Source organism: Cnephaeus nilssonii (assembly GCF_951640355.1).
Source record: "Cnephaeus nilssonii genome assembly, chromosome: 2".
Lineage (NCBI taxonomy): Eukaryota > Metazoa > Chordata > Mammalia > Chiroptera > Vespertilionidae > Cnephaeus > Cnephaeus nilssonii.
The window spans coordinates 65,210,365-65,233,567 of NC_137073.1; the positions used below are offsets into that span (position 1 = coordinate 65,210,365).

The 23,203-nt window shown below is 43.4% G+C and overlaps 1 protein-coding gene across 1 annotated transcript in view; it reads right to left on the reverse strand.

Annotated features, from left to right (window-relative positions):
• The window catches only part of POLR3G (RNA polymerase III subunit G), a 69,909-nt gene that overhangs the window by 44,822 nt on the left and 1,884 nt on the right, over positions 1-23,203 (reverse strand). The gene's annotated exons all lie outside the window — the stretch shown is intronic.

Here is a 23,203-nt window from a genome sequence, read left to right on the forward strand (position 1 = left end):
ACTGCCGCTGTGCTCACCAGCCACGAGTCTGGCTTCTGGCTGAGTGGCACTCCTTCCTGCATTGAGCGTCTGCCCCCTGGTGGTCAATGCGCATCATAGTGACCGGTCATTCCGCCAGTTCAATCTATTTGCATATTAGCCTTCTATAATAATAAAAGCATAATATGCTAATTAGACCAAACTTCCTTCCGTATGACCCTCTGGACGAAGCAGGGCCAAAAGGGAAGCCTGGGTCCTGGGTGCCTGCCGGTGGCCAGAGGGAAGCCCAGGTGCCAGGTGCCAGAGGGAAGCCGATGCCGGCAGCCAGGGGAAGGAAGGCCTAGTCTTGCACTAATTTTGTGCATCGGGCCTCTAGTTTATTATATAGGACTAGAGGCTCGGTGCATGAATTTGTGCACCAGGGGGTCCCTTGGCCTGGCATGCAGGATCGGGCTGAAACCGGCTCTCTGACATCCCCCAAGGGGTCTCAGATTGCAAGAGGGCATAGGCCAAGCCAAGCAACCCCACTGGTGTACGATCAGGGCTGGGGAGGGATGTGGGAGGTTGGCCAGCCAGGGAGGGACCGCGGAAGGGCTCCAGGGCATGTCCGGCCCATCTCGCTCATTCTCAATCAGCCGGACACCAGCAGCAAGCTAGCCTACTAGTCCGATGTCTACCCCCTAGTGGTTAGTGCACGTCATAGCTACTGGTCAACTGGTCTACTGTCTGCCCCCTGATGGTCAGTGCAGGTCATAGCAAGTGGTTGAGCGGCCTTAGCATATCATTAGCATATTATGCTTTGATTGGTTGAACGAACGACCAGACAACTGGACACTTAGCATATTAGGCTTTTATTATATAGGATTATGTTGAACCTCAGTAGTAATCAGGGAAATGCAAATTTAAATAATGGGATAGTTTACTCTAACCAGATTGGGGAATTTTGAGAATATGGAATGTTGGGAAGGATAAGTAGATATTTTCTTGCTGTGCTGCTAGGAGTATAAAGTGTTACAACCATTTGCGGGGAGGTGGGGGGTAATTCTGGAATGTGATTTAGCACATTCTAATCTTGGGTTAAGAATGGAGGTGGAGCACACACTTCTGCTCTCTTCTGAAACTCAGTAAAATAACAGAAAAGGCTTTTTTTTTTAATGGCATAAATTCACAAGAACAGCAGGCATGGTAGACAATAGCACAATATTTTGGACACTGGAAAGCAGATAGATGAATGGAAACTGATTTGGCAAACTCAAGAAAGCTAAAAACAGCAATGAGGAAAGCCAAGAAGCAATCTAATTGCCACAAAGTCCCCCTAAAAATGCTTAGAAATTCATAGCACAAGGCACCTCGAGAATTTGGGGTGAAAGTCTTTTTTATTCAAATCATGTTTATGATTTAGACTACCAAACCCCTCCCCAATTCTACACTGCTATGCAATTTTCTGTCCCCATATTGGAGAAGATTGGAGGTTATTTAGATTTATCAGGCAATTAACTAATCTTTAACTTCAGGCCCTAGCATTTGCTGGGCCCCTTCCAAAGCCCTGGGAGGGGGCCCAAGAAATGTGTTTAAATGGTCATGTTAATTCATAAAACAAAGGTACTTTTTGTTCTTTCTCTTAAAGCCCCCAAATTGCATAAATATTGGGCCCCACAAAATTGGGATCAGCTCCTGACTGAAGGAGTGTTATATGGGGAGGGTAAAACAGGATCCCTACTCAGAGGCAACTAAGCCTTGTTAAGCATGGGTCCTATATGGAAAAAAGAGGGATTAAGCAAAGGTTTATGTACAGTGAAAGACTGTATCCTAAATGTTCACACTCCCAGATGTCTACAACCTTGCTCAAAGAATGGCAGCTAGGATTATATATACCCTTGGGCAGGAGGCTGAAAACGCCTTTTCTTAGAAATTTGACTCCCAAAAGACAAGAATGAATGATACTGAATCTGGAGTCCCAAAGAAAGGGTCCAATTAGATCACCCTACAACCTCCCTTCCTTGCCATTCTCACACAGGAAACTCTAAAATCTCCCATTCTTAAGTTTAAATACAGGGTGGGGCAAAGGTAGGTTTACAGTTGTTCTTATGGAAAAATAATACAGTAATTAATAAATAATAATACAAGAATAAACTGTTTCACATACTCACAACTGTAAAACTATTTCACCTTACCCTGTGTATACACCAAATGCAGCATCTTCTGAAAAAAAGCACATCACACACGCAAAATAATAAATGGAAATAAGTGAGAAAAACCACTTAAAGCAGTAAGATAATTTAACAAAGTAGCAGGATATAAAATGAACATTAAAAATCTATAGTAGTCTTCACCAGAAAAGATATACAGCTGGCAAGTAAGCATATGAGAAGATACTCCACATCATATGTCATCAGGAAAATACAAATTAAAACAATGACCTAACACTACATACCTATTAGAATGACCAAAACCCAGGACACTAATAACACCAAATGCTATCAAGGATGTGCAACAATAAGAAATCTTAGCTAGTGCTGGTAATACAAAATGGTACAGCCACTTTAGAAGACAGTTGGCAGGTTCTTAAAAAACTAAACATACTCTTACCATATGTCAATGAAAGAAATGTTCAAACCTGTAGAGAATTTTTATTAGTTTTTTTCTTTTGTTTTGTTTTGTTTTGTTTTGTTTTGTTTTTTGAGCCAAACATGGGAATTGCCGGGAAACAAAATCTCAATAGATTGAGAAAATGCTCCAGGAAATGGAAGATTTACCACTTATTTTATACACCAGTATCAAAGGAGAAGATGTAAGGGGCTTACATGAAATCCACTGGTGACAAATTAGAAAGATGGGAGAAAGCAAAGCGGGGAAATCTCTTGAGATTGGATAAAAAGTAAAAGGAATAGACATCTTTTATGTTTGTGGGTAACGGACAGTTAAGAATTTTACAGCATATAGAGATAGTATATGGGAAAACAAGATAACTGTGAAGGGTTCTATGGACTCTGCTCTGGTGCAGTGGTTGTGCCCGGAGGGGTCTGGGGGAAAAAAAGGTTACCTTGACATTCCAAAGGTATGTGATGGTAGGTGCAGAAAGACAAACAAAAACAAATAAAAAGACAATAAACACTGGTTTGGCTCAGTGGATAGAGCGTCGGCTTGAGAACTGAGGGGTGCCAGGTTTGATTCCGGTCAAGGGCACATGCCTGTGTTGTGGGCTCGATCCCCAGGGTAGGGCATGCAGGAGGTAGCTGATCAATGATTCTCTCTCATCATTGATGTTTCTATCTCTCGCTCCCTTCTCCCTTCCTCTCTGAAATCAATTAAAAAAACAAAACATACTTCTACAGATTTGTGAAATCTTTAAAGGAGTAAAGCAGTCTGTGGTGATAATATATTCCCAGTTTCATTCTGGAATCTTATTGTTAATTAATTCACATAATTCCTTCCCCACTAATTTAAAGAAATTAAGACTACACACACACACACACACACACACACACACACACACACACACACACACACACACAGAGTGTTATAAAATTAAAGTTATTATATTGATCCTTCCACTTGACTTGTTATCTGAATGACAACTCAATGAGCAAATATTCATTGATTTCCTTCAGTATACTCAGCACTGGACACATTAAGGTGGGGGATAAGGAGAACAATAAATGATAAAACTGGTCTTTTATGTTCACAGTTTTCTTTATGTTATGAAAAGTTCACCTTTCTCACAAAGCCTCCATTTCTGGTGACTCCCAATGGGCTCATACGTATGTAGTCTATAAATTCTTATCATTTATCTGTTCATCTCTACTGTTCAATTCTTGTCACTGCTTCTACAAACACACTCTTTCTTCTCAGAACTTGCCCCTTCAACAGGCTTCAAATGGGAGAGGGAGTCTAGAAATTTCTCTTAGCAAATTTTTTTGGGGGGAGGAAGGGGAGATACATCATGTTTAATTTTTGTTGTTGTTGTTGTTAAGTGGTCAGCATCCAGAAAAAAAAAACCAAAATAAACAAATAGGAGAATCCACATAACAATTTGGTTTTCTTACTTCTCTTGCAAAAAAAAAAAAAAAATCCTAGAATATGGCATTTTGGAGGTCTCTATTTTCATTTAGTTGGACCTAAACAGTAGTCTTTCTCTTTAGATGGGGCATGAGCTTCCAAATTTGTCACAGTTCTCCTACTGTGTGCTGTATTATACCCAGCCTACTTTATTCTACATATCTGCCTTGCCCTTGTAAGCATTTGTTTTTGCAAACCTGATCTTTCTTAGTTCATGAGATGTACTGTGCTCTCTTATTTTTTCCCCAAATTTAATTATCTGGAGAAATTGGGGCACATCTCCAGACTTGAGAATATTTTGTGGCAATATATCACACTCAAAATAGTGAGCCAACAAGTAATATCTATTCTCTTTTAATTTAGAAAAAATTCTTTGCTCACCTCCTCTGGCATCTACTTCTAGAGTTAAGAAAATTCATTGTCAGATCAATTTATTCCAAGACTTAGTAAGAGTGACCCTGACTTAATCATTGATCCTGGTTACCAACTGTGTAGAAAAATCTAGTGCAAAAAATGCCTCCTTGTGGTTTGTCCTAATATTGCAGCACATAGAATAAGGCTCTTTCTGCAATTATATTGCTTATCCCACCAACATAACTATTTTTAAAAATAGTAACGTTGGAGAAAATTGTCCACTACTTGGAAATGGGCAAAAGAGATTACTAGTTTAGCAGACTTTCTGGAGATTATTTGATTATATAAAGTTGTGTATCTTTCTTTTTTTTAAATCTTCACCAGAGAATATGTTTTCATTGATTTTTAGAGAGAGGTGAAGGGGTGTGTGTGTGTGTGTGTGTGTGTGTGTGTGTGAGAGAGAGAGAGAGAGAGAGAGAGAGAGAGAGAGAATATCAATGTGAGAGAGAAACATTGATTATTTGCCTCCCATATGCGCCCAGACCAGGTATTGAACCTGCAACCTTTTTTGGTTTGTGACAACACTCTAACCAACAGAGCCACCTGGCCAGGGCAGGTTTATCTATGATCAACTCTCTATTGAGCAGACTCTTTTACATCTCAATACCATAGAAATTAGCTCATACAAAAGTAGTAGTAATGCAAATAATTCTTATACATAGCAATGCAAATTAATTTTGTCTTGTAGATATAAAATTGATTTCTGCCTTCTAGAAAAGATGACCACAAACATTAAATTCGTACTTAGATTAACCACTTTTGTATCTATTAGCACATTCTTTTCAGAATTCCTTGTTATGTGTGTATGTTTCTGAACTCCCTCAATTTAAACTAACTCCCTCAATTATTAATGAGTTGAAAATTTTTCTTTTAAAAAATGTTTTCTTTTTAATTGACTTCAGAGAGAGGAAGGGAGAGGGAGAGAGATAGAAACTTCAATGATGAGAGAAAATCATTGATTGGCTGCCTTCTGCAAACTCCCTACTGAGGATTAAGCCCGGAACCCAGGCATGTGCCCTGACTGGGAATCAAACTAGCAGGGTGAGTTGAAAATCTTTCGCATGTGTTCATTTTATACCTACGTGAGAGTAAAAAATGTTTGTTTTTCTTCTGGAACATCATACTTTAGCAGTTAAATGTCTGGTGTTTAGTTCCAATTAAAAAACTCAGACAGGTTACTAAATATGTAAACCCAAATTACAGAAAAATTAGTGAGATAGAAAGAATATTTTGGGTATATTCTGACTGTAAACTTTTTTGTGGTAAAGAAATCTTCTCCTCAAGGGCAGTCTGCCCTCAAAATCTTTCTATTACTCCTTGGCTGTTTTTGTTATTGTTGTTATTTGTTTGCTTTGTTTTTAATCCACAAAAGGCAAAAAGGAATTTTAGAATTTTTTTTTTTTTTTAATTAGGTGAACAAGGTAAAAAATCAGAGGAAAGAAATGAAGACTGATTCAAGAGCACTGTTTCAACTACGTCTTTCTATACAGTCTACTTTCAGGCCTAAATCTTGGACATCTGTGTGCTCCACAGTGAAACCATTCCTTTTCCATCTCAGTGACCCAGAGACTTCTCTGGCTGTCAAAGAAGGACTTTAATTTACTGCAATCCAAACGCAATAATAGAGCACTCTTTAACTTGTGCTTTACTTCTTCAGAATTGAGGAATAGCCATTTGGAAACTGAGGTGAGAGTTAAAAAAAAAAAAAAAGTAAGTGTTTTCTTCAAGAGCCATTTGTCTTAGTGTATTCACAAATATACAAAGATATTGCCATCTAGTGGTTTCATCGAAGAAATTCCGTAAAACAATTTTTTCTCATGAAGTTTCATATTAATATTTTCTTTATGTGGTCCTAAAAAGACATTTGTTTTTAGAAAGCAATTATTAATATTCAATTAAGGTTTCAGATTTTGCCACTCTTCTCTGTCTTTTGAGGTTATATTCCATAACTATTAAACTCTGTAGGATATAACTTAAAGCAGGCAAAGATTGTTTTATAATTGAGGAAAGTATTAATAAAAGACAATGTTTGCCCTGCCAGTGTTACTCAGTGGTTGAGCATCAACCTATGAACCAGGAGGTCAAGGTTCAATTCTCAGTCAGGGCACATGCCCAGGGTTTCAGGCTCGATCCTCAGAAAGGGGCATGCAGGAGGCAGCCGATCAATGATTCTCTCTCATCATTGATGTTTCTCTCTCTCTCTTCCTTCTTCTCTGAAATCAATAATAATATATTTTAAAAAGACAATGTTTCACTGAAGGGATTGTCAGAGGTTAAACTACCTAAACCAAATAACAAAATCAAATTAATACTTCATATTAAATTTTAAAAAGGAACTATGTAAAATATAGTTTTGATTATAAAATAAAGTTTTATAAGACTCTCCAACACAAAAAACTTAGACATTTAAACTTATAAAAATTATATTTATAAATACAGCCTAATTTTATTTACAGATAAACAGAAAACCCGAACATTATCATTTTTTCTGCATTGGTATACATTTTTGTAGTCCTATGTAAAAAAGAATCACTCTGTTTTACTTCAGAACTATTTCATTTCTAATAACAATATAAGAGACCATAGCTCTCCCAAATATTCTTACTCCATCTGGCTATTATAGGGATTTTTTCCAGGTTCCCCTTGGATTTTCAAATCATCATGTACCCAAGTATCACCTAAAGAAGCCCCCCCCACCCCCCTGCCTAATTTCTGATTTCGCTTTTAAAGCAAGTTTTACACATTGGGAACCATACTGCTTATAACAAATTTAACAGACTGGAGTTTCCTTTTCATCCTAGGTCAGAAAAGTGCCATGGTGGAATCCATCCAGCCTGGGCCAAACAAGATTAAAAAATGTCTTTTCATGCCATCTTGTAAGGCAGATCTAAAAGTCTAGGTGTGAGATGCAGAAACTAGACAGAGGGACAAACAGGCTCAATTTATGAGGCCTGTGTAAAACAATGAAACCTTCACTCTGAAAAAGGTTCGGGGCCACAAATTGCCGTGCCACCCCTGCACAGTGTTCTAGTGGTAAGAAGAAAGAGTATTGCTGTATACACTCATCCTCACCTACATCTGTCCCCACATCCCCAACTGTTATCGTGCTTTAGGCAACTACAGATCCTGCTATAGTTGTGGAAAATGAGCACAAATTCAAAGTTTGGAGATGGTGTAAGGTTTATTTTATCATCTAGTAAGAAAGCAGCACACAGGATGGAAGCCATGTGAGTATACATAAGCCAAGTTGGATGACCATAACCAAATTCCTTCACTACATTCCCAATTTTGCTGTAATGAAATAATTTAATAAAAGCAAAGAATCCTAGTAGATTGATAAGTATACAATCTACCTCTACCTCTACTAAGAGTAAAGGAAAAAAAATTAGACAATGGATTTTCTATAGGTACTTTAAGTTACTAGGAAAAATAAAATAGTAATGCTAAACGTCAAGAGCTATTTGTAAAATGTGTTGATAACCTCTTAAAACAGGTCACAGTTTTTGTCTAGAGGAAGTAAAACATAAATGTCTATCAATGTGTAGAAATGTCAATCTTTATTTATATAATACCGTATATAGATCTATTTATTATGAGGGATAATTACTTCTTCAAGACTGAGTACAGAGCCCTCTCTCAAATACTGAATTAGAATCTATAAGATTGGGGCTCAGCCATCTCTATTTTTAATAATCTTTCCAGGTCTCTCTGATTTATGTGTTTGAGAATCATTCTAGACTTTATTAACAAAACTAATAAAACTAAGTACTCTTCATGGAAAAGGTTTAATGGCAATCAAGGGTGAAAAAGTGGAACAACATGTCAAAATTAATAGCCACATAGCTGGAAGAGTAGCAAATCAATAATGAGATTCTGAATTTACAATACCATTTGTACAGGAGATAATTCTTTATTTTTTGAAATTAAATATTTACTGTTGGAAGTATTACATATGTTCCTTCCCCTCCCCCCCCCAATCGACCCTTCTAGCTTTCCCGCCTCCCCCCAAGCCTTCACTACCCTATTGTCTGTGTCCATGGGTTATGGATATATGCATACAAGTTCTTTGGTTGATCTCGTCCCACCCTCCCCTGACTTCCCTCTGAGATTCGACAGTCTGTTCCATGCTTCTATGTCTCTGGATCTATTTGGTTCATCAGTTAATTTTGTTCATTAGATTTCACATATGAGTGAGATCATGCAATACTTATCTTTCTCTTTACTCTCAAGCATGTCAAACTCAAAGACTAACACAGGGCAAATAAACAAGGTTTAAGTTTATGTGAGCTGCAAAAAAAACAAAAGCTTCAATTTTCATAGAAACATAGGTTTATTTTGATAGAGACATTCTGAATACAAAGGGCTGAAATTTATAAATGAGTACCATATTTTCCAGCGTATAAGACAACTTTTTAACCCAGGAAAATCTTCTATATGCCCAGTTGTCTTATACGCCGGAAAATACGGTAATCATGAACATAAAATAATAGAACATTTTAATAAAAATTAATATTTTTCTTGAACATTAACTTACCAGACACTGGGTGAAGCTGGATCCCGGGTCCGGGTGAGGCCGTGCGCCCCTGGATCTGGGTGAGGCTGGGTCCCGGGACCGGGTGAGGCCGCGCGCCCCTGGGTCCGGGCGAGGCTGCGCGCCCCTGGGTCCGGGTGAAGCTGGGTCCCGGGTCCGGGTGAGGCCACGCCCCTGGGTCTGGGAGAGGCCACGCGCCCCTGGGTTCGGGTGAGGCCACGCGCCCCTGGGTCCGGGTGTAGCTGAATCCCAGGTCCGGGTGAGGCTGGGTCCCGGGTCCGGGTGAGGCCGCGCCCCTGGGTCCGGGAGAGGCCACGCGCCCCTGGGTCCGGGTGAGGCCATGCGCCCCTGGGTCTGGGTGAGGCTGGATCCTGGGACCGGGTGAGGCCGCGCGCACCTGGGCCCGGGTGAGGCTGGGTCCCGGGTCCAGGTGAGGCCGCGCGCCCCCGGGTCCGGGCGAGGCTGCGCGCCCCTGGGTCCGGGTGAAGCTGGATCCCGGGTCCGGGTGAGGCCGTGCGCCCCTGGATCCGGGTGAGGCTGGGTCCCGGGTTCGGGTGAGGCCGCGCCCCTGGGTCCGGGAGAGGCCACGCGCCCCTGGGTTTGGGTGAGGCCACGCGCCCCTGGGTCCGGGTGTAGCTGAATCCCAGGTCCGGGTGAGGCTGGGTCCTGGGTGTGGGTGAGGCCACACCCCTGGGTCCGGGAGAGGCCACGCGCCCCTGGGTCCAGGTGAGGCCATGCGCCCCTGGGTCTGGGTGAGGCTGGATCCCGGGACCGGGTGAGGCCGTGCGCACCTGGGTCCGGGTGAGGCCACGTGCCCCGGGGCCCGGGTGATGCTGGGTCCCAGGTCCCAGTGAGGCCCCGCGCCCCTGAGTCCGGGTGAAGCCGTGCCCCTGGGTCCGGGCAAGACCAAACCAGAAGGAGTCGGACCTGCATTACCACCATTTGTCCACCATCCAGAGCTGAAAAGTCAGTGCCGACATGTACACATAAGGAACTGGTGGACATTGAAATTGGGTCTCAAAAGAACTGTTGGTCCAGAAAGAAACTTACTACAGACTGATTCATTTGCCTGTCAGCATAACTATTATTGCTCGTCTCACATTCGGTTCTTATAAGTATATTTCTAGTAACACATGATCTCACTCATCTAGGGGAAATGATGAACAACATAGACTGATGAACAAGAACAGATCCAGAAACAAGGAGGCATCGATCGGACTGTCGGGCCTCAGAGGGAGGGTAGGGGAGGGTGGGGGTAGAGGGGAGAGATCAACCAAAGGACTTGTGTGCATGCATATGAGCCTAACCAATGGTTAAGGACAACAGGGAGGTGGGGGGTGGGATGGGAATGGGGGGATGAGGACAAATATGTGACACCTTAATCAATAAAGAAAAAAAAACACAACTTACCAGACACTGAATAACTGTACAAATTAATAAGCATAATGCAAATAAACCTATTTTTCTTGTTCTCTGTAAGCAAAATATTTCCTGTTATGCACACCAAACAAGTCAATCCAAGACTAATGACATGCCAATCGGCTGCTAAAATATTCACTGCTAGTATTAGTTGAGAGAAATGGTGTGCCTATGCATAAGGCATGTAAGGGAAATGAATGCAACACAATTACAGTAATCAATCATTAACGAACATTGTCGTTCATTATTAATAATTATGTATAACAAGATATTGTAAAAATTAAGTTATGAAATTTTTATTAAAATGTTTCTTATATACCGTTATATAGGCTGGGCCGCAAAAATATTCATTGTGGGCTGCATGTGGCCCACAGGCCATGAATTAGACATGCTTGCTCTAGGTCCCTCCATGCTGTCTCAAAGGGTAAGGGATCCTTCTTTTTTTCTGTTGCATAGTATTCTCTGGTATAAATGTACCACAGCTTTTTTATCCACTCACCTACTAATGGGCACTTGGGCTGTTTCTAGATCTTAGCTATTGTAAATTGCGCTGCTATGAACATAGGGGTGCATACATTCTTTCTGATTGGTGTTTTGGGCTTCTTAGGATATATTCCTAGAAGTGGAATCACTGGATGAAAATAATCCTTTTTTAAAAAAAATATGTTTTTATTGATTTCAGAGAGAGAGAGAGAGAGAGAGAGAGAGAGAGAGAGAGAGAAAGAAACATCAATGATGAAAGGGAATCATTGATCAGCTGCCTCCTGAGGATCAAGCCAGCAACCTGGGCATGTTCCCTGACCGGTAATCGAACCGTGATCTCCTGGCTCAAAGGTCTATGCTCAATCACTGAGCCACATTGGCTGGGCTAAAAATAATTCTTTAATGAGTCTTATTGATACAAGTGGCAACCTGATAGAGGAAAGAGTGAAAATACTGAAAACTCAAACAGATGTTTTTATTAATTCAAGAATTAGTTATTGAGTATCAACTACATGCTAGGTGCTATGTTAGGTACTAGAATTGCAGAGAGAAAAAGTTTTTCTCCTTAGGAAGCACTTATAAAATGGTTCTTCAGTGGAAATAAAAATCACCTTGGGTACTTGTTAAGAATGCAGACACTCAGTATCTGATTATGAAAAATACTCATCTAATTAGTAAGACTGAAAGTAACAGACATCTACACTAATAAAAGAGAAAGATGCAAATTGACCGTACTTTCGCGATACCCGCCAGCCAATCAGGAGTGATATGCAAATTAACCTCATTGCCTCTGTGGAGACTGACAGCAGGATGCAAAGAGGCCTGCTTGGCCATCGCCACGGCAACCGGGGAGTAGGCAAGCACAGCCCAGGCAGCTCCCAGCACAGCTTGCTTGACCATTGCCACGGCGACCCGGGAGCAGGAAAGCCTGGCCCGCAGGCAGCACCCAGCACGGCCTGCTTAGCCATCGCCGCAGCTGCCCGGGAGTAGGCAAGCAGCGTGGCCACAGGCAGCACCCAGCACGGAATGCTTGGCAGTCGCCATGGTGTGGAGCAGGCAGGCCCCACAGAGAGCAGAGAACCATGGGGAGCGGGCCTAAGCCATCAGTAGGACATCCCCTGAGGGCTCCCGGATTGGAGAGGGTGCAGGTCAGACTGAGGGACATCCCCCCCCCCCACTCCCCATGCATGAATTTCATGCACCGGGCCTCTAGTGTATAATAAAAGTGCTAAGTTTTAAGAGATATACAGAAATGTCATTTGATCACTGATCCATACCAGGAGGGAAGATTAAATATCAGGAATAGTTTTTCATAAAAGATGATACCAAACTGAATTCTTGAATAAAACCCAGTAGTTTTCTAAATGAAAAAAAAAAATGTAGGAAAAACATGGAAAATGGCATTGAATGATGAAAAAGCATGGCCTATATGAAGTGCCAAAGAAGATTTCTTATACTGGAATTTAGGAGTTGAGAGTGAGGCACAAGGAATAACTGGAGAAATAGGCAGGACTAAATCCTTGTTTCCTAAGCCAAAGAGTTTTAATTTCACCCAGAAATAAATGGTGAATCACTGAAGTACCTGAAGTTGTGAAGTAGAGAATTCTCTATCAGAGCTGGGTTTTAGAAAAAGCATTCTGACAGTACTTAATGAATGGATAAATGGCAGTCAGGGTGAGACAGGAAAGTGAGAATGGCAGGAAGACCCATTAGGAGGTTATAATAATTCAAGCAAAAAAAAAAAAAAGTGAAATGCTGGAAGCCGATCATTGTTTTAATAATAGAGAGCTGTGGACAGGGAATTTGGAGGGCTGGTCAACCTTAATTGCTCTAAAGGGTCAGAGCTAATTACTAGATATTGGTAGTTGAAGCAGCCCCCATCTGTTAGTCCTAAATTCACTGGTTGGCTTTTATTGGAGTTTCCTGCCTAGGTAATATGGGTGTATCCTCTAATTTTAATCTTAATAAAAGAATGGAAAAGCCAGAGCGAGTAGTAGTTCTCCCACTAGAGTTGGACTACCGCCTGGCCCCCATTTCCCAAATTAAATCTTTTCTGAAGTCTCTTTTCATTTGTGTGCGGCCTTCTTCAGAACCCAAACCCTGAACCGGAACCCTGAATCACGCGGGACATGAAAGGGGCTTCCACAGTGAAATTCCTGCTTTAAAGAGTTGAGAAGATGAGAAGAGAGAAGGGAGAAGTGTTAATGTGATTAAATTGATGGGATGTGGAAAAGGGTGATAAAATTGGTGGGATGGGAGAAAGAAGATGTGAAGGATGACTTCCAGGTTTCTGATGTGAGTGCATTAATCTCATTTCCTTGGTAATAGCATTTCCTCTTTTTAATTGGGAAGACTTTCCCTTTGCCTTCTCAGTGTTTAGTATTTTTCACTTTAATTAGCTATATGATTTGTTAGTGTTAACTATGTTCCAGATGTTACTATGATAAACTATAGAAGATGCTGTTAATGCCCTGCCCTTACCTCCTCAGCTCCCTCCAGAGATCACCTATAGCCTTGGTGGACATTCCTGGGAAAACCCAAAGCTTCCTATTTCAAGCCTGAACCTTCCTGGGTAAGGGCTTTCTCTGGTCCTGGAGTGTGCTCGACCTGTCCCAAGGTAAGCCAGAGTGTCTGAGGGTCAATCCCCCTGGAGCAACCCCCAACCAATGAGGAATGGGGATAGGGGAAACTACCCTTCCTAGCTTCCTAGCCTTTCATGGAGGATCCCCAGCAGCATCCCCTTCCCTGTCTCACTTCAGTACACCCTCACCACGTTTCCTGGGCTCTTTTCCCAAATAAATTATTTGAACCCAAATCTATGTCTTACAGTGGGAAATCCAAACTAAGGTACTCAATTCTCATAACAACCCAACGAAGATGGTAGGAACTATTCCTGTCACCATTTTATATATGTGCAAACTGATGCTTGTGGAGGTTAAATAAATTGTTCATATCACTTAGCTGGCAAATGCTAGAGCCTGGATTCAAATCCAATGTTTGTGATCTCAACACAATGCTATATTGCCAGTCTCAAATTCTAAGACGAAAACCAGGCATTACGGTGGAATAAAAGCCAGAGGCAGTCTGTCAGTCTCTCTTAGGCAACATTGAGACTGACTACTATTTTCAGATTCACTCCTTATTATAACAAAGGCAGAGCCTGAGACTTGCATGCCAGACATGTTTTCTCTCTTTATTTATATCCACTTTAGAGGGTTGAAATGTCATCATGCAGTTTCTTCCCCTACTGAGATGGCAGTTACGTAGAGTTTAGAAGCTGAGCTGGTCACTTCTGAATGCGGTCAAATGTATTGATATAATGGCAGAAAGTGGTATGCTACATCAACTACTCCTCACCCTTTGCTCTGCTTGTCAGATTCCCCTAGCACTTTCATGGTTTAGTTCCTGGTTAAGAATGTGAAGTGGAAGTGAGTGATGAAGGAAAAGGGCAACTGTTATTTGCTGTCATTAAAATAATACATCAAGAACCCAACAGCGGTTCATACTTTCTCTTTTTGTCTATAATGTCTATAATAACCCAAATTGAAGAGAAATAAAAGGAATAACATTTGAAAGAAGATCTAACCTCAATTTCTTCACCAATTAGTGTGACATTTAGCAAATCATCTAACTTCTCAAAATCTTGGTTATCATCTGTTAAAAGAAGGGTTTCAAGTATAGATGAGACATAAGTTTATTTCTACTCTTAACATTTCTGTGATTCTATTCAATCCTGAATTAGTTCTTTGAGTAAAGGAGTCTCACCTGACTGGAATTGAACCAGTGACCTCTTGGTTCATGGGTTGATGCTCAACCACTGAACCACACTGGCCTGGTTCCTTGGCTTTTTAAAAATTTATATTCTTAAAGTTTCCCTTTCCTTTAATATTTAGATATTAACTGGTATAAGTCCAAAATGTAATTTTTTAGTGTTTCCTTTCTCTTCTAGTTACCAATTCCCACATTTTACTCTTTAGTCAAAATACTTTAAAATTATTATGATTTTTTTCATAGCCTAATTCCCCCTCCCTCCCTTTTTCTCTTTCTCCTCCCCTTCCTCTCTCTCTCTCTCTCTCTCTCATCATATTAAAGCTGTTGCTACAGCAATCACTTCATATAATTAGATGCCCCAGTTTTGGAAGGAAAAAGAATAATTGTTCACGAACATTATGATTTATTAAACTAAAAGAACCATTATTTCCCTCATGCTCTTGATGTTGTCTGCCTATAGTATGTAGGTGGTAGCTAAAAATACCCTATTAATCTTCTCTATAATGTACTCAGTAGAATGTTTAGTGCCTCATTACTGATGAGAATTCATTAAAAAAAGAAAAAAAGCAAAATCCTTTGTTTCTGACTGTTCTGCTAGGAACTCCATTTGGGTTTAAAGACATGCTATGAATCTACAAACATGAATATCTTAATAAAACGTGTTTGGTTTAAAAAATATGAAGACAAATAAAAAGGTTATAAAAATAAATTTCTTCTTTTTTAGACAAAACTCACAAAAGCTGGCTATCAGACCACTGCTGGCTTCTAAACATTCTCATTTGAGAAGGAGATCTGAGATTAATCAATAACTTTTCAGTGTCATGAAATGCTTCACAGGGAAATTTTCAATCCATCAAAGTAACTCAGAAGGCTAGATGGCTTACTTTTTTACGTGGAAAGCAGCCTCTTAGTATGGATTTATAGCTTCTACTTCATTTTCATTATATTCTTCAGCATATTTTGGTCTTGAGTCCTTTGCTCTTTCTAGTCAATAGTATTAGATTCTACTGTGCTCCCTGCTGGAACCTGGAAGTGTGGATAATGCTAGGCCTAAATGTGACTAGCTATATATTGCCCTTAGCTCTGGACCCCATGCTTTGGAACCAACTCTGATCCTTCTGTAGCTGTACTCCCTAGGAGGTGTGGAATCTCAGAGCCCTAAGGAGATATTACCACCTGAATGGGAGAAGAATATGCTACCTCAAAATATGCCTCTTTGACATAAAAAGTATTTTTAAATGAAGGCAATTATGAAGCAGTAAATATAGGAAAAGCTCTCTATTTCCCATTGAATTATATTAGTGAATTAATTGACTTTGTGAGTAGGTCTACTCTATTGATTTTCCAAAGCCATATTCTTTTCATTATTGTGATTTACTAATTTTAAAAACCAGAAGCCTTTTCTCAATACTTACTCCTGCTCATCTTCTGTGCACTACTTGAGTTTGCCAAACACATTTTTCATGGGAAAAACATAGGCATTGGAGCCAGGCAGATTTTGTCTTTAAAATATAGCTCTATCACCACTTGATGGTGATGTAGGATCAAGGAAAAGTGTAAGAAAAAAAATATGCCAAACTTGGAAATAACACCAAAGGGTAGCTGTAAGTCATTATGGAACACAGCTTAATAGATCTACCCAATGATTATTTAATTCACTAGCAGGCTTACATTTGTTTGATTTGTTATTGTTTAGGGCTAAGACTGTATAAAATATTAACTTGTAGATTTTGGCCATATAGATGCAATGTCTGGTGGAGAATTTAACTCCAAAGGCTATAGTTTATTTTGACCTATAGCACATTTACCTGTAGGACATTGTAACTTAGAAAATTTACTTTAGCTTGCTTTTTGTGACTGGCTATGGATTCTCAGTTTCTCTAATTTTTCTGTGAACCAGCTTTATCATCTTTTTGGTTTCCTCACTAAAGAGTTATATAGATCTTGGAAACATTCATTCTATATTTGTATAATAGTCATATCTTTAAATTTGAAAACTATACTTTGACAGTAGTGAGGAGTTAAATGTTATTCCAAGAAGTTATATAATTGGTGATGACATTATCTAAGATATCTCTATACATAAGGAGTCTTTTAGGAGAAGATAATAATTTTATTTTGGTATATTAGTTTCTATTAAGATGGAAATCTAGGTTTGAACACTGAAAGTAGAGGAGAAGAATTTAGAAATTTTGAAGATGAAAAGGCCTAGGGATAGTATGAAAGTATTAAGGACATAATTAAACACACACACACACACACACACACACACACACACACACACACACACACACACACATTTAGGGAATGGATGAAGAAAAGACATCATAGGAAACTAGGAAGGAGTAGTAAAAAGCGGCCATGAGCAGTTTTAAGAAATGAATAGTCAACATGCAGATGTGACCCAGGAGACAACTAGGATGGTAATTGCCAAGATACAATTGAACTTAGCAATTAAGAAGTCTTTGGTGATTTAATAAAAGCACTTCCAGTAGAGGGGTAAGGATGTAAGTCAGATTTGCTGTGGGTTGGGAGAAAATAAGATATGCGGAAAGGGATGCTGTAAATATAGATTGTTTCAGGAAGTTTGGTTCTAAAACCTAAATCAGATGATAATAATTCACTGCTTAAAACCTGCGATGGATTTCCATTACACTTGAAATAAAATTCATCCCTTCATCATGGCCTATTAGGCTTTATATGCTTAGGACTCTGCTTATCAATCTGACTTCTTGTACCACTTTGCCACTCTTTATATGCTTCAAATGATTGGATTCTTTCCTTCCCTCAAATATATCAACCTTGTTACTATCTTAGGGCCTTTGCCATTTCCTCCTCTTTTTTTTAAAATCCTCAGCTGAGGACATGGTTGGGGGGGGGGGAGAGAGAGAGAGAGAGAGAGAGAGAGAGAGAGAGAGAAGAAGAAGAAGAAGAAGAAGAAGAAGAAGAAGAAGGAGGAGGAGGAGGAGGAGGAGGAGGAGGAGGAGGAGGAGGAGGAGGAGGAGGAGGAGGAGGAGGAGGAAGAGAGAGAGGGAGGGAGGGAGGAGGGAGAGAGAAAGGGAATGAGAATATCACTGGTGTGAGAAAGAAGACATGGATGGGCTGCTTCCTGAATTCATCCCAACTGGGGCCTGGGATGGAATCTGAAATCTTTAGGTGTATAGGACGATGCTCCTACCAACTGAGCCACACTGGCAAGGGCACCACTGTCTCTTTTTGATATGCTCTCCATTCAGACCCTTGCAAGGCTTGCACAAGAGTAATGAGGGCGTACTGGTCAGATACCCTGTAAGAGAAACAACTGTGAGGAGCACAGCTAACACCTTGCAGCTGCTATACCTTCAAACCCACTCATGCTAAGGTCACACTTACCTTGGGCTGCACCCAGCCAATGACCAAGTACAGTTTAGATGCTAGAGCTTGGCTATTCCTGCCCAGGATAGGACTCCTCTACAGGGAAATTTCTATTCTGGGGATCCTCCTTGGTCTAAGATTTTCTCACAATTGCATTCCACTCTGAGCTTTTCCTACCCAGTCCTCTTTCCTTCCTGCTCTCCCTTTCCAGGTACCAGAACTGGATTGCAATTTGAATACTCTCCTGCCTTCTGCTTGCCACATATTTACCCTTCATAGATATATTTCTTAGTTTCTTCCACTACCAATCCTATCTTGTCATCTGGACTTCAGAGGACCTGATCTGACACAGCTGGGAATCATTTAATATCTCAGCTCAAAAGTCACTTTCTTGCTCAGCCAGGATGGTTCAGTATCAACCTCTGAACTAGGATATCAGGGTTTGATTCCCAGTCAGGCAGGGCATATGCCTGGGTTGTGGGCTCGATCCCCAGTAGGGGGCTTGCAGGAGGCAGCTGATAAATGATTCATTGATGTTTCTATCTCTCTCTCCCTCTTACTTCCTCTCTGGGTCATGGGATGGACATCTGGGCTCCGGGTGGAGGTCTGGGTCATGGAATGGAGGTCTGGACCATGGATGCAGGTCTAAGCCAATACAAGACTGGATTCTGGGTTTGAGCTCTGGGCCCCAAATGGACATTTGGGCCTTGGCATGAATGTCTGGGACCTGGATGTAGGTCAGAGCCCTGGATGGAGTTCTGGGCACCCTATATAGGACTGGATTTTGGGTTCAAGATCGAGTTCTGGGCCCTAGTATGATAGTCTAAACCCCGGATGGAGGTCTGGGTCCTGGGAGGGAGGTCTGGGCCCTGAATGGAAGGCTGTGCCCTGGAGGGAGGTCTCCTTCGTGGGATGGAACTCTGGGTCATGGAATGGAGGTCTGGACCATGGATGGATGTCTAGGCACCCAATACAGGACTGGATTCAGGGTGTGAAATCCCCACTCTGGGTTGGACTTCAGGCCCTGGCATGAAGGTCTGGGACCTGGATGTAGTTTTGAGCCCCTGATGGAGGTCAGGCAACTGGGATGGACATCTGGGCCCCAGTTGTAGAGCTGGGCCCTGGAGGGAGGTTTGGGTACTGGGATTAGGTCTGGGCCAGAGATGAAGGTCAGGGACTGGAATGGAGGTCTGGGCCCCCATACAGGACTGGATTTTAGATTCGAGGTTAGGGTCCCCGGATCGAGTTCTGGGTCCTGGCATGAAGCTCTAAGACCTGGATGGACATCTGGGTCCTGGGATGGAGGTCTGGACCAGGGATGGATGGCTGTGTCCCGGAGGGAGGGCTGGGTTGTGGGATGGACATCAGGGTGTGGGGCCATGTGATCATTTGACAGTGGGGCTAATCAGGGGCTAGGGCCAGGTGATGGTCTGAAGTGGGCACCTGATCAGAGTGTCAGGCGATGTGATCTTTCCAGAGGGGGGCTGAGTTCCCACCTGATGTCTGCACCCCTGTGTCTAAGGCAGTGGTTCTCAACCTTTTTAATGCCGCGACCCTTTAATACAGTTCCTCATGTTGTGGTGACCCCCAACCATAAAATTATTTTCGTTGCTATTTCATAACTGTAATTTTGCTACTGTTATGAATCGTAATGTAAATATCTGTGTTTTCCGATGGTCTTAGGCTCTACAGCAGCGGTTCTCAACCTGTGGGGTCAATACACCTCCCCTCCCAGACTGGTTTGAGAACCCTGGGGCTGGAGGCAAGACCTGGGGTGTAGTGACAGGCTGGGGCCCAGGCTTAGCTGATCCCTGGAGCTGCTGTGGAGCTCTGAATGTGCTGTGCGCCAAATGAGTTTTCCAGGGGACGAGAGATGCAGCCTTGGAGGTGGGGTGGCATCAGGGACTTGTACCAGGCAGCACTTGGGTGGAGCCATGTCTCAGAGAGCGAATGCAAGGAGTCAGCGGGTTCTCAGACCCAGAATCAATTTCTTTTCCAGGTAAAGCAAAATCTGCCAGGAGAGCCAGGTGGGGGATGCCGGACACAGGGAAAATTACGGTACTTTGGAATCTATGGCGCAGCCGGGGAGGGGAGGCCGGGTGTTGTACACACAAGGCTCCTGGCAAATGAAGGGGGAATCCCTCAGAGTTATGAGATGGGAGGGAGCCTGGGACAAAGACAGCAATGCCCAGAGGCACAGGTGTACATAAAGGAACCCTGTCCCTTGGGGATGAAGAACGGGCTTGGGGGTAGGGTGGAGCCCATCCGAGCAAATGGCCACAGGGTGAGGGTGCTTACCCAGAGGCCACAGGTAAAGGATTTATAGGCTGTGGGCAACCAAGGGTTTCAATTTTAGCTCAGCCCTATTACTGCTGTGTGCCCATGACATAGTGGCTCTCCCTCTCTGTGCTGCTATAACCTCGCCTGTACAATGGGTCACAGGTGCTGCTTATACTGCCCCACTTGCCCTGAGGACTTTCTGCTTCCTACTCACACCCTGGCCTCACCGCCCTTCCCTACCCCAGTTTTCCTGAGACTTTACAGGGCCCCCTGCACCTCTTTCACGGAACCTGGACAAACCACTGCTCTCCTGTATGGTCATAGGCTGGACCTCTGGGTCATAGGCTGGACCTCTGGGTCATGGAATGGAGCACTGGACCATGGATGGAGGTCCAGGCAGCTGATGCAGGACTGGATTCTGGGTTCGAGTTGAGGGTCCCCGGATCGAGTTCTGGGCCCTGGAATGAAGGCCTAAGCACCGGATGTAGGTCTGAGTCCTGGGATGGAGTTCTGGACCAGGGATTGATGGCTGTGTCCCGGAGGGAAGGCTGTGTTGTGGGATGGACATCTGGGCCCCGGGTGGAGGTCTGGGTTGTAGGCTGAACCTCTGGGTCATAGGCTGGACCTCTGGGTCATGGAATGGAGGTCTGGACCATGGATGGAGGTTTAGGCCCCTGATATAGGACTGGATTATGGATTTGAGGTCTGGGCCCCAGAATGGACATCTGGGTCTTGGCATGAATGTTTAGGACCCGGATGTAGGTCAGAGCCCTGGATGGAGGTCTGGGCCCCTGTTACAGGTCTGGATTCTGGGTTCGAGGTTTGAGCCCCAGGATGGACTTCTGGGTCCTGCTAGAAGGTCTGGGAACCAGATCTAGGTTTGAGCCCCTGATGGAGGTCTGGCTGAGTTGGACGTCTGGACCCAAGTTGGAGGGCTGGGCCTGGAGGGAAGTCTGGGTGCTGGGATTGAGGTTTAGGCCCCAGATAAAGGTCTGGGACTGGGATGGAAGTCTGGGTCCCTGATACAGAATAGGATTCTGGGTTTGAGGTCTGCATCCCTGGATGTACTTCTGGACCCGGCCTGAAGTTCAGGGACCCAAATGTAGGTCTGAGCCCGGGATGGAGGTCCGGACCCCACAGGTCAGTCTGGGCCTAGGATGGAGTTCTGGGACCCCGGCATGGGATTGGATTCTGGGTTCGAAGTCAGGGTCCTGGCATGCAGTTCTGAGCCCTGGCATGAAAGTCTAAGCCCTGGATGGAGATCTGGGTCCTGGGATGGAGGTCTGGGCCAGGGATGGAAGGCTGTGTGCTGGAGGGAGGGCAGGGTCCTGGAATGGACATCTGGACCACGGGTGGAGGTCTGGGTCGTAGGCTGCACATCTGAGTCACAGGCTGGACCTCTGGGTCATGGAATGGAGGTCTTGACCATGGTGGAGGTCTAGGCTCCCGATACAGGACTGGATTCTGGGTTCGAGGTTTGGGTCCCGGAATGGATATCTGGGCCTTGGCATGAATGCCTGGGACCCGGATGTAGTTCAGAGCCCTGTTTGGAGGTCTGGGCCTCTGATATAGGACTGGATTCTGGGTTCGAGGTTTGGGTCCCGGAATGGACCTCTGGGCCCGGCCTGAAGGTCTGGGACCCGGCTGTAGGCCTGAGCCCCTGAAGGAGTTTTGGGCCCTGATGGAGGTCTGGGCACCCGATACAGGACTGGATTCTGGGTTTGGGGTTAGGATCCCCAGATCGAGTTCTGGGCCCTGGCATGACGTTCTAAGCTCTGGATGGAGGTCTGGGCCCTGGGATAGAGGTCTGGACTGGGGATGGAAGGCTGTGTCCAGGAGGTAGGGCTGAGTGGTGGGATGGACATCTGGGCCCCGGGTGGAGGACTGGGTTTAGGCTGGACATCTGGGTCATAGGCTGGACCTCTGGGTCATGGAATGGAGGTCTGGACCATGAATGGAGGTCTAGGCCCCCAATACAGGACTGGATTCTGGGTTTGAGGTCTGGGCCATGGAATGGACATCTGGGCCTTGGGATGAAGGTCTGGGACCTGGGTGTAGGTATGAGCCCCTGATGGAGGTCTGGCAACTGGGCTGGGCCCTGGAGGGAGGTCTGGGTGCTGGGATTGAGGTCTGGGATCCAGATGAAGGTCTGTGATTGGAATGGAAGTCTGGGCACTTATACACTATTGGATTCTGGGTTTGAGGTATGGGTGTCTGGATGTACTTCTGGGCATGGCCTGAAAGTCTGGCACCTGGATGTAGGTTTGAGCCCAGGATGGAGGTCTGGGCCCCCGATACAGGACTGGATTCTGAGTTAGAGGTGTAGGTCCCAGAATGGACATCTGGGCCTTGGCATGAATGTCTGGGACCCAGATGTAGTTCAGAGCCCTGGGTGGAGGTCTGGGCACCCAATACAAGATTGGATTCTGAGTTCGAGGTCAGGGTCTGGGGATGGAGTTCTGGGCCCTGACATGAAGGCCTAAGCACTGGATGTAGGTCTGGGTCCTGGGATGGAGGTCTAGACCCCACAGGGAGGTCAGGGCCTAGAGTGGAGGTCTAGGACCTTGATAGAGGATTGGATTCTTGGTTCGAGGTCTGGGCCCTGGAATGGATATCTGGGCCTTGTGGTGTCTTTTTTTTTTTTTTTTTTTTTTTAAGTGGTTTCTTTATCTCCTGGGTCATTGGCATCTATCTGGCTGTACCATCTTTATGTCCTTTTTAATCTAGTCCAGTCCCTTTATTCATGCACTGAGTTATTGAAGAGAATGGACAATTATCTCCTTTAGAATGTGTTACTCTCTGGATTTGTGTGATTGTTTCCTTGTGGTGTCTTTTTTTAAAGTGGTTTCTTTATCTCCTACATTTCCTATAAAAGGGAAAGTAGGTATTATTAATGTTTAAATTCATGTTAAA